Consider the following 10,807-nt stretch of genomic DNA (forward strand, 5'->3'; position numbering starts at 1 on the left):
AATTAAAAGGATTAGAATTGTCTCATTTCTTAGTGACGGGATTGATTGTAGGTCATGGTTCCAAGAGGAAGGAGAATTCTGGGAATTTAGACAGCCGAGGTAGGCGAGCAAGATGGGAGCTTGCTCAGGGTCACACACCCCCAGGAGAAGAGGAGGTGTGCTATCTGGGCCGGACGCCTTGATCACTTGGAGCAAAGAAAGTACCTGGAAGACACTGCGCCAGGAAAATATTGGACATAAGAACTGAGAATTAGAAGCAGATTCTTCCAATGTTGAATTTGAATGTTTTTTTTTTTTTTTTCATACTATTCGCTATTTCCCGCGATAGCGAGGTAGCGTTAAGAACAGAGGACTGGGCCTTTGAGGGAATATCCTCACCTGGACCTCTCCTCTGTTCCTTCTTTTGGAAAAAAAAAAAAAAACGAGAGGGGAGGATTTCCAGCCCCTCGCTCCCTTCCCTTTTAGTCGCCTTCTACGACACGCAGGGAATACGTGGGAAGTATTCTTTCTCCCCTATCCCCAGGGAATGAATTTGAATGTAAGGAGCAAAAAAAAAAAAAAAAGCGAATTGATCAATCTGAGAGCTAGCTATAGACTGATCAGGTCGGAAGAGATGGGAAAGAGGCTGAACTACAGAAGTTATTGGAGAAATTTCTGGTCAGTAGAAAAGTGTCAAATAAGCACAATCTGATTTTTATGATGGTGATTTGACTCACGAAGAACAACTTTGCAATCATTCCGGGCAGTAATGAGAGCAGAGTGAGATGCAGGAAAAGGGAAGTGTTTCCATGGCCCGGTACTCCACACGACACATCAGAGTAGGAGTAACCAAACCAAGGATGAAGGAGCAAAATCATGTTGGAGAAAGGATGGATTCCCTCCCATCGGCGATAACCTCTGCCATACCTTCAGCACAACATTGTGCCCGTTATGATGCCTCCTTTTCCTTGGAAGTGCTAAGTTATGGTCTTCTCTTCCTCCTTCAGTCTCTACTTTCTCCCTATAACCTTACGGGTCAGGTCCACAATCATCAGCAGATCCCTTATTAGATTCTACAATCGTTTTCTCTTACTTTATTTTACATTTCACCCAAGACGGCATGATTTTCGCCCGTGTTATGTCGTTCAGTATTTATAAGAAAAAAAAAAAAAAGGAGAAATAGCATGATCAATCCCGGTAACACTCAATAAAGAAGCTATGCTGGGATGACCAGGGAACCCTTCTGGGCTTCAAGGGTGACAGAGGGTGGGCGTGTCCACTGAGAATTACTGGGAGGGTTGGCAAGTAGAAGCTAGGTCGAGTGTGTTGAAGATGCGGTCTTGGCGGTCAAGGACTCGTGCTGGCGTTTGATTGGTTGTTCCTGATCATGAAAAAGATACAAAAAAAAAAAGGCCTCGGCGCCGCTGGGATCATTGTTATAGTAACGATTGAAATCCCTTACGTGAAGGATTTCAGTCCGTGGATGTGAGGGAAACAATTCCTACTGACGGAAAGTCGAGCAGTCGAAGAATTGTACATAGAGCAATTTATGACAGAAAATGTAAAATATAGAAGCGATTTTAATCATTTGATAAAATTAGCATGATAATTTTAACGACTATTTCAGTAAACTAGATAATTACACGTTAGATATTTAGCTACTAAAACATGGAACTTATTCAAACCAGTTGTAGGCTTGAAATTCGAATATACATTTCAAAATGAAATAGATGACATAAGATAAAAGAAAAAGATAGAAATAGCCAAACAATCAGACAGTTTTCTCAAGTATGGCCACATGATGTAGGATAAATAAACATATCTTCATGTGTCTGTAAATTTACCCAACCTTTTCTTTGCACAATCTTCGTTACCTCATGAAGAATGAACCACAGTCATTTTATCTGAAATCAAATTAACTATTGATGAAATCTCCGTTTTCTTTACCTTTCCTCAAGAAAAATAGTTTGTCTCTGTCGTCCATATAAACGGTCAACAACTCAAGCCATCTTCCTCAACATTCTTGATCATTTGCAAAAATAAATCATAACAGGGACCTAAGGCTTTAAGACAACTAGAATATACATATTTTCATCCTTGCAGTTTATAACATCTGAAAATAAAAACTTTACGTACATTTATCTTCCCAAATACTTAGACCATAGATTGAATTATCGGATAGCCAGTGTGACAGAGCAGCAGTACACACGACCCTCAGTTATCACTGACGAATTCAATATCACGGCACAGTATGGCCTCGGGCTCCTCCCACCATCTACCTGGCAATTTCTTCAACTTTCTTATAGTGTTCTGTGAGTCTGTGCCTCATACAGGCGGAGTTATAAACCTTGATCCAGGAAGGAATACAACTCTGAAATAAGATGTGATCGTCTGCTGTTATGTATCCCACCAATACAGTCAACTGAATTGGTTTCAGATTCAATATTCAGCCTAAAATAGCTGATTAGAAAAAGAGTTTGAGATGAATAGGCTCTCTTTCCAATATAATCTTGTTGAATATTCGCACTTAGTGACTGAAGCAGTTTGCAAAGCTCCACGTTCAGCCCGAGTGATTCTAAGAATTTGAACATATGGGTAATGATGTTCAGAATATATGGGTAATGATGTTCAGAATATATGGGTAATGATGTTCAGAATATATGGGTAATGATGTTCAGAATATATGGGTAATGATGTTCAGAATATATGGGTAATGATGTTCAGAATATATGGGTAATGATGTTCAGAATATATGGGTAATGATGTTCAGAATATATGGGTAATGATGTTCAGAATATATGGGTAATGATGTTCAGAATATATGGGTAATGATGTTCAGAATATATGGGTAATGATGTTCAGAATATATGGGTAATGATGTTCAGAATATATGGGTAATGATGTTCAGAATATATGGTTAATGATGTTCAGAATATATGGTTAATGATGTTCAGAATATATGGGTAATGATGTTCAGAATATATGGGTAATGATGTTCAGAACATATGGGTAATGATGTTCAGAACATATGGGTAATGATGTTCAGAATATATGGGTAATGATGTTCAGAATATATGGGTAATGATGTTCAGAATATATGGGTAATGATGTTCAGAATATATGGGTAATGATGTTCAGAACATATGGGTAATGATGTTCAGAATATATGGGTAATGATGTTCAGAACATATGGGTAATGATGTTCAGAATATATGGGTAATGATGTTCAGAATATATGGGTAATGATGTTCAGAATATATGGGTAATGATGTTCAGAACATATGGGTAATGATGTTCAGAATATATGGGTAATGATGTTCAGAACATATGGGTAATGATGTTCAGAATATATGGGTAATGATGTTCAGAATATATGGGTAATGATGTTCAGAATATATGGGTAATGATGTTCAGAATATATGGGTAATGATGTTCAGAACATATGGGTAATGATGTTCAGAATATATGGGTAATGATGTTCAGAATATATGGGTAATGATGTTCAGAATATATGGGTAATGATGTTCAGAATATATGGGTAATGATGTTCAGAATATATGGGTAATGATGTTCAGAATATATGGGTAATGATGTTCAGAATATATGGGTAATGATGTTCAGAATATATGGGTAATGATGTTCAGAACATATGGGTAATGATGTTCAGAATATATGGGTAATGATGTTCAGAATATATGGTCAATGATGGTCAGAATATATGGGTAATGATGTTCACAATATATGGGTAATGATGTTCAGAATATATGGGTAATGATGTTCAGAATATATGGGTAATGATGTTCAGAACATATGGGTAATGATGTTCAGAATACATGGGTAATGATGTTCAGAATATATGGGTAATGATGTTCAGAACATATGGGTAATGATGTTCAGAATATATGGGTAATGATGTTCAGAACATATGGGTAATGATGTTCAGAATATATGGGTAATGATGTTCAGAACATATGGGTAATGATGTTCAGAATATATGGGTAATGATGTTCAGAACATATGGGTAATGATGTTCAGAATATATGGGTAATGATGTTCAGAACATATGGGTAATGATGTTCAGAATATATGGGTAATGATGTTCAGAATATATGGGTAATGATGTTCAGAATATATGGGTAATGATGTTCAGAATATATGGTCAATGATGGTCAGAATATATGGGTAATTATGTTCAGAATATATGGGTAATGATGTTCAGAATACATGGGTAATGATGTTCAGAATATATGGGTAATGATGTTCAGAACATATGGATAATGATGTTCAGAATATATGGGTAATGATGTTCAGAATACATGGGTAATGATGTTCAGAATATATGGGTAATGATGTTCAGAATATATGGGTAATGATGTTCAGAATATCTGGGTAATGATGTTCAGAATATATGGGTAATGATGTTCAGAATATATGGGTAATGATGTTCAGAATATATGGGTAATGATGTTCAGAATATATGGGTAATGATGTTCAGAATATATGGGTAATAATGTTCAGAATATATGGGTAATGATGTTCAGAATATATGGTTAATAATGTTCAGAATATATGGGTAATGATGTTCAGAATATATGGGTAATGATGTTCAGAATATATGGGTAATGATGTTCAGAATATATGGGTAATGATGTTCAGAATATATGGGTAATGATGTTCAGAATATATGGGTGATGATGTTCAGAATATATGGGTAATGATGTTCAGAATACATGGGTAATGATGTTCAGAATACATGGGTAATGATGTTCAGAATATATGGGTAATGATATTCAGAATATATGGGTAATGATGTTCAGAATATATGGGTGATGATGTTCAGAATACATGGGTAATGATGTTCAGAATATATGGGTAATGAGGTTCAGAATACATGGGTAATGATGTTCAGAATACATGGGTAATGATGTTCAGAATATATGGGTAATGATGTTCAGAATATATGGGTAATGATGTTCAGAATATATGGGTGATGATGTTCAGAATACATGGGTAATGATGTTCAGAATACATGGGTAATGATGTTCAGAATACATGGGTAATGATGTTCAGAATATATGGGTGATGATGTTCAGAATATATGGGTAATGATGTTCAGAATACATGGGTAATGATGTTCAGAATACATGGGTAATGATGTTCAGAATATATGGGTAATGATGTTCAGAATATATGGGTAATGATGTTCAGAATATATGGGTGATGATGTTCAGAATACATGGGTAATGATGTTCAGAATACATGGTTAATGATGTTCAAACTATATGGTTAATGATGTTCAGAGGTTTACTGTGGGAGGAAATGTCACAGACAGTCGAAGTGTTTGGAGGAGGTTCATCATTATTTGTGTCTGTCATGATGTTTACTGTTTATTCTTTCCGAGTGAGCTGCCGAGGCTAAGAAGGTCCTGTAAACCAAAAAATATAAATAGATAAGGAAATAATTCTTCTTTACTATATTTACTTGGCACTTGAAGAAAGTGCTACCGTAAAGCAATATTATAAGCAATTCAACAATTGTTAAAATTTGTAAAGATACCACGCAGTAAGGCACAAGATGCCTACATGCTGCCAAAGTTCTGATCACAACGGGAAAAACAACTTCAAAATCAAAAACCAGAACATAGGGCAAGACGTAATACTACAAGTACATGCTCCAGCACCACGCAACAGCCAATGAGCAGGGCAGCGCTCCATGCCCGTCCGGCCACAGCCTCACCCTGCTACTCGTAAGGATTATTTTCCCTTTTAGTACAAGGAGGAGGAGGATGTGCGTGGAGTGGATTGCTTGTGCTGATAGAGACTCTCGTCACTGAGCATTTGGTCAGTCATTGTAAGGATTTAGTGTTGAGATATTATTCAGAATTCTTCTATTTGCTTCTTTAGTAAATAGGATGAGGTTAGATTCCAAGGGGTATGTTTCCTGTCATCCCGTGGGCTGACCCACTTCTCGGTCATCACGTGAGCTGTGAGTACTCCCCGGTCATCACGTGAGCTGTGAGTACTCCCCGGTCATCACGTGAGCTGTGAGTACTCCCCGGTCATCACGTGAGCTGTGAGTACTCTCCGGTCATCACGTAGGATGACACACTCCCCAGTCATCACGTGGGCTGACACGCTCCCCAGTCATCACGTAGGATGACACACTCCCTAGTCATCACGTGGGCTGACACTCTTCCCAGTTATCAGGCATACTGACACTCTCCCCAGTCAGTAGGTAAGCTGACAATCTGCTCAGTCATCATGCAGGTCGACACACCCCTCATCCGTCATCACAACGTCAAGACTTACCATAAGACCAGCCAGACATTTGCCAGTCATGGTCCACTGTGACGTACCTGGCAGCCAAGGCAAGCTGCCAGGTGAGGGGCGACCCTCCCTCACTGGTGGGGAGGAGAGGCTGTTGCAGAGCCTCGCCTGCTTCCGCCTCCGTCACCAAGTTCATCTTCAAGGTCACCTGGTACCGAGGGGCGTCTTTGCAGTAAACACTGTACTGCCACAGTGGCAGTAATGATCATGGCAATTATCAATAACGATAACTGTGACTTGTATGACGGTAGAAAATACGAGCCACTGTACTTGAGAAACATGATTAAATGAGACATAAGTGAATTACTGCTTGGGTTAAGTGGGAGGTAATGAGATAGTTAAAGGTCAGACTTTCACTTGCTGGCATGGTGTATCACTAGAGTGTGTGGGGGAGGGAAGGTATGCCATCATGTGTGGGGGAGAAAAGGTGGGCCATCACGTGTGGGAGACGATATGCCGTTATGTGTGGGGAGAGAAGTTGTGCCATCATTTGTGGGGGAAAGAAATTGTGCCGTCATGTGTTGGAGAGAAGTGCACCATCATGTGTGGGAGAGAAAAGATATGCCATTATGTGTGGGGGAGTGAAGATGTGCCATCTTGGTCACCAACAGTGGGAACTTGTTGTCACACAGAAAATGTCTTAAGATCACTTTGAATTTAGGTGAAGTGCTGCCGTACACCTCGTATTTACGACCTGCATAGGAATCCCTCTATACATGTCTGTATCACATACATTAACTTCATAACGAAAGGTAAACATCACGCCATTTGGAACAGCAGACTACGTGACCCATCATCGGCCCTGGTGTGTGTGTGTGTGTGTGTGTGTGTGTGTGTGTGTGTGAGGCAGTCCTGCACAATCAGGGATCCTGGTCGACGTCACAATGTAAGCAGCAGCCTTAAAGAGATGCATCACCCTGACCCACCATCTTCCTGGCACACAGTGGCCGTCGGTGGCTCTGCTGCCGGAAGACGCCACTGAGCCGTCAATGACCATACCATCTTATGTGAGCGAGTATACATCCCTCATCATCATCAGCAGCTGAGCTGTACACCCACGGTCTGGCAAGTTATGGGCTTGTTCTACCCGAGCGACTGGTGATCAATATTCACTTCACTGGTTAAATACACGGCAGTAAACAGAATGGTTCGAGGCCAGCCATCTAGCAGCAATCGAGCACTTCCCGCTAAGCTGAAGCGGTTTTCGGTTTTCCTATTATTCATATCATCTTCAACAATAGATAAGATATATTAGGAAAATTATCCGTTCATGATACGGTAGGTATACATCTCAAAGCTATCATTGCCTATACCTCAGTTCTTTGTACATATCCATTTCAAGTTTTGCAGTTCCGTAACACAGAAAAATGATTGCAATCTGGGATTTGATTCCACATAATAAGGTGGAGATATGTGATCTGGGCAAACTTCTTCAACTCTAACATCCTTTTTTTCCCCCTTGCGATACAGTTCTTGCGTGTCAATCCCATCTGGTTAATCACATTTCGCAGCATGAGTGTAATCCATTGTAATGTATCAAATACAGAAAGTATCAATATTCTCAGCAAACTTTGTCTGAATTTAGGTCATGTGCGAGGGAAGGGATCCTCCTCTCACTACTCGCTAGACCGTCATCTCAACTCTTAAAGTCTCTCTCCTGATGAGGAAGATAGATATGGCATCACCGTCTGCACCTGGACCAGTGGGGCATCTCCCTCCTGCACCGGGACCAGTGGGGCATCTCCCTCCTGCACCGGGACCAGTGGGGCATCTCCCTCCTGCACCTGGACCAGTGGGGCATCTCCCTCCTGCACCGGGACCAGTGGGGCATCTCCCTCCTGCACCGGGACCAGTGGGGCATCTCCCTCCTGCACCGGGACCAGTGGGGCATCTCCCTCCTGCACCGGGACCAGTGGGGCATCTCCCTCCTGCACCGGGACCGGTAAGGCACCTCCCTCCTGCACCAGGACTCCTCCTCTGGTGGGGCACCTCCCTCCTGCACCGGGACTCCTCCTCTGGTGGGGCATCTCCCTCCTGCACCGGGTCTCCTCCTCTGGTGGGGCACCTCCCTCCTGCACCGGGACTCCTCCTCTGGTGGGGCACCTCCCTCCTGCACCGGGACTCCTCCTCTGGTGGGGCATCTCCCTCCTGCACCGGGACTCCTCCCCTGTTGGGGCTTCTTGTAACTCCTCAGAGTATGGTGAGAATGTGTCCACTGAGCTCAAGTACTTTCGATGGTCAGTGTTTACAGTCGAATACACCAAACAAATCCTTCTTGTGTGGGGGTTTTGCTTCCATGCTATGAGGTCCCGTCAACTCGCCTTCGAGCCAGAGCATAGCACCATTACGAACCATTACGAAATGAACTTCTTGTGTATCGCTGCCTCATCAGCGGGAAATAATGATATCCCTGCTTACCTCTTCAAACATCGTGTGGCACCGTGGAAACCATCTTGCCTCGAAGCGTTATCGGTTTGTATGTAAGTCTCCACGTGATGCACGGGTCTGGCTCTGAAGAGACCTGCTCATACATCTTGTCTCCTCTCCGTACAGAATGAAATGAGGGCAATACCCTGCAGAGGGCAGTACCCTGCAGAGGGCAATACCCTGCAGAGGGCAATACCTTGCAGAGGGCAATACCTTGCAGAGGGCAATACCCGGCAGAGGGCAATACCTTGCAGAGGGCAATACCCTGCAGAGGGCAATACCTTGCAGAGGGCAATACCCTGCAGAGGGCAATACCTTGCAGAGGGCAATACCCTGCAGAGGGCAATACCTTGCAGAGGGCAATACCTTGCAGAGGGCAATACCCTGCAGAGGGCAATACCTTGCAGAGGGCAATACCCTGCAGAGGGCAATACCTTGCAGAGGGCAATACCCTGCAGAGGGCAATACCTTGCAGAGGGCAATGCCTTGCAGAGGGCAATACCCGGCAGAGGGCAATACCTTGCAGAGGGCAATACCCTGCAGAGGGCAATACCTTGCAGAGGGCAATACCTTGCAGAGGGCAATACCCTGCAGAGGGCAGTACCCTACAGAGGGCAATACCTTGCAGAGGGCAATACCTTGCAGAGGGCAATACCTTGCAGAGGGCAATACCCTGCAGAGGGCAATACCTTGCAGAGGGCAATACCCTGCAGAGGGCAGTACCCTACAGAGGGCAATACCTTGCAGAGGGCAATACCTTGCAGAGGGCATACATTGCAGAGGGCAATACCCGGTAGAGGGCAATACCTTGCAGAGGGCAATACCTTGCAGAGGGCAATACCCTGCAGAGGCATTTAATGCTGGATTAATTGCACTTTTGATATCAGGGAGGGACTCATCCCAGGGGTAAATAGTAGGTTCAAATATGTGCTCCATTACCTCCAACACACTCCCATTGCCCTTCCTACCAGCCCATGACAGGTCGGGTGCATTATTACTGTCATGTATTATCAAAGTCTACACAATCATCACATCTCAGTACAGAATTGTCTTGAATTGAGTGTCTGCAAAAGATGACGTCTTTAAAGGCTTTCGTAACTGTATTTTGTAATCTCTGAGATACAGGCACCTCACAGAGAAAAGAGTCATCTATCATACCTTATATATGTCTGTTATCATATCCCGCCTCTCTAATTCCACTGAGGATATCCATTGAGACCTCCTCCTATGAACCATGTGCTTCATCATATGTAAACATCGAGGTGGGAGCTAACACGCGGCCCGTATGCCTAGGGTATGAGTGGTATACCATTCATTATGTTCCCAGGCGTCCTTGTCCACTCCCATGTATATATTACTTCCAGTGAGGATGATTTCCTCGCATGTTACTACCGAACGAAGCAAATGTGAGGAAACCACCGTAACAATCTGCCTTCCTGTTTACACGCGACGTTGCCACATGAAAAGATGAGACATACTGTGGGATAACAGCCCACCTGGAGCCGACCGTACAAACACTCGGTAATACACTTGTATAATGACTTGGGCAATGCAAACTTCTAGTGTCTGCTCAACCCCTCGCTTTAGCCCACTAGTGCCTGCATTCTGTCATCTCGTCTCCACTGTAGCAAGGAGAGCTGAACCAGAAACGAAGGCGGAAATATTTCAAGTTTTCACACATACAGATGTCCTCTTGGCGTCCACCTGTGACACCTGGTCCATTCCTCCATCTCTCCTGGTCATCCCACGTTCATAACGAACCATCCTGACTGACCAGCGACGTTCCACGGTCCTCCACCCTCCCAGCTGTGCCGTGGCTCCCTATAGAGGAACGTAAGCCTCGTCCGGCAACAGTGATTGTGGACCACATGCCGAAGAGCGAACACCTAGTTCATCTTGTGACTATTATGATTAACTTATCTAATAGATATTTTTATTATAAGAATGGAAAAAGAGTAGAGAACCATCGAGAATATATGATTCATGTAAAAACAGAAAACGAGACAATGCTAGTGACGCGTCCTTAGTCGACCCAACTAAGAAGCTGAGGAAGAGTGACTGAGACGGGAGGACGG

This window comes from Panulirus ornatus, chromosome 22 (assembly GCF_036320965.1).
Source record: "Panulirus ornatus isolate Po-2019 chromosome 22, ASM3632096v1, whole genome shotgun sequence".
NCBI classification, from domain to species: Eukaryota; Metazoa; Arthropoda; class Malacostraca; order Decapoda; family Palinuridae; genus Panulirus; species Panulirus ornatus.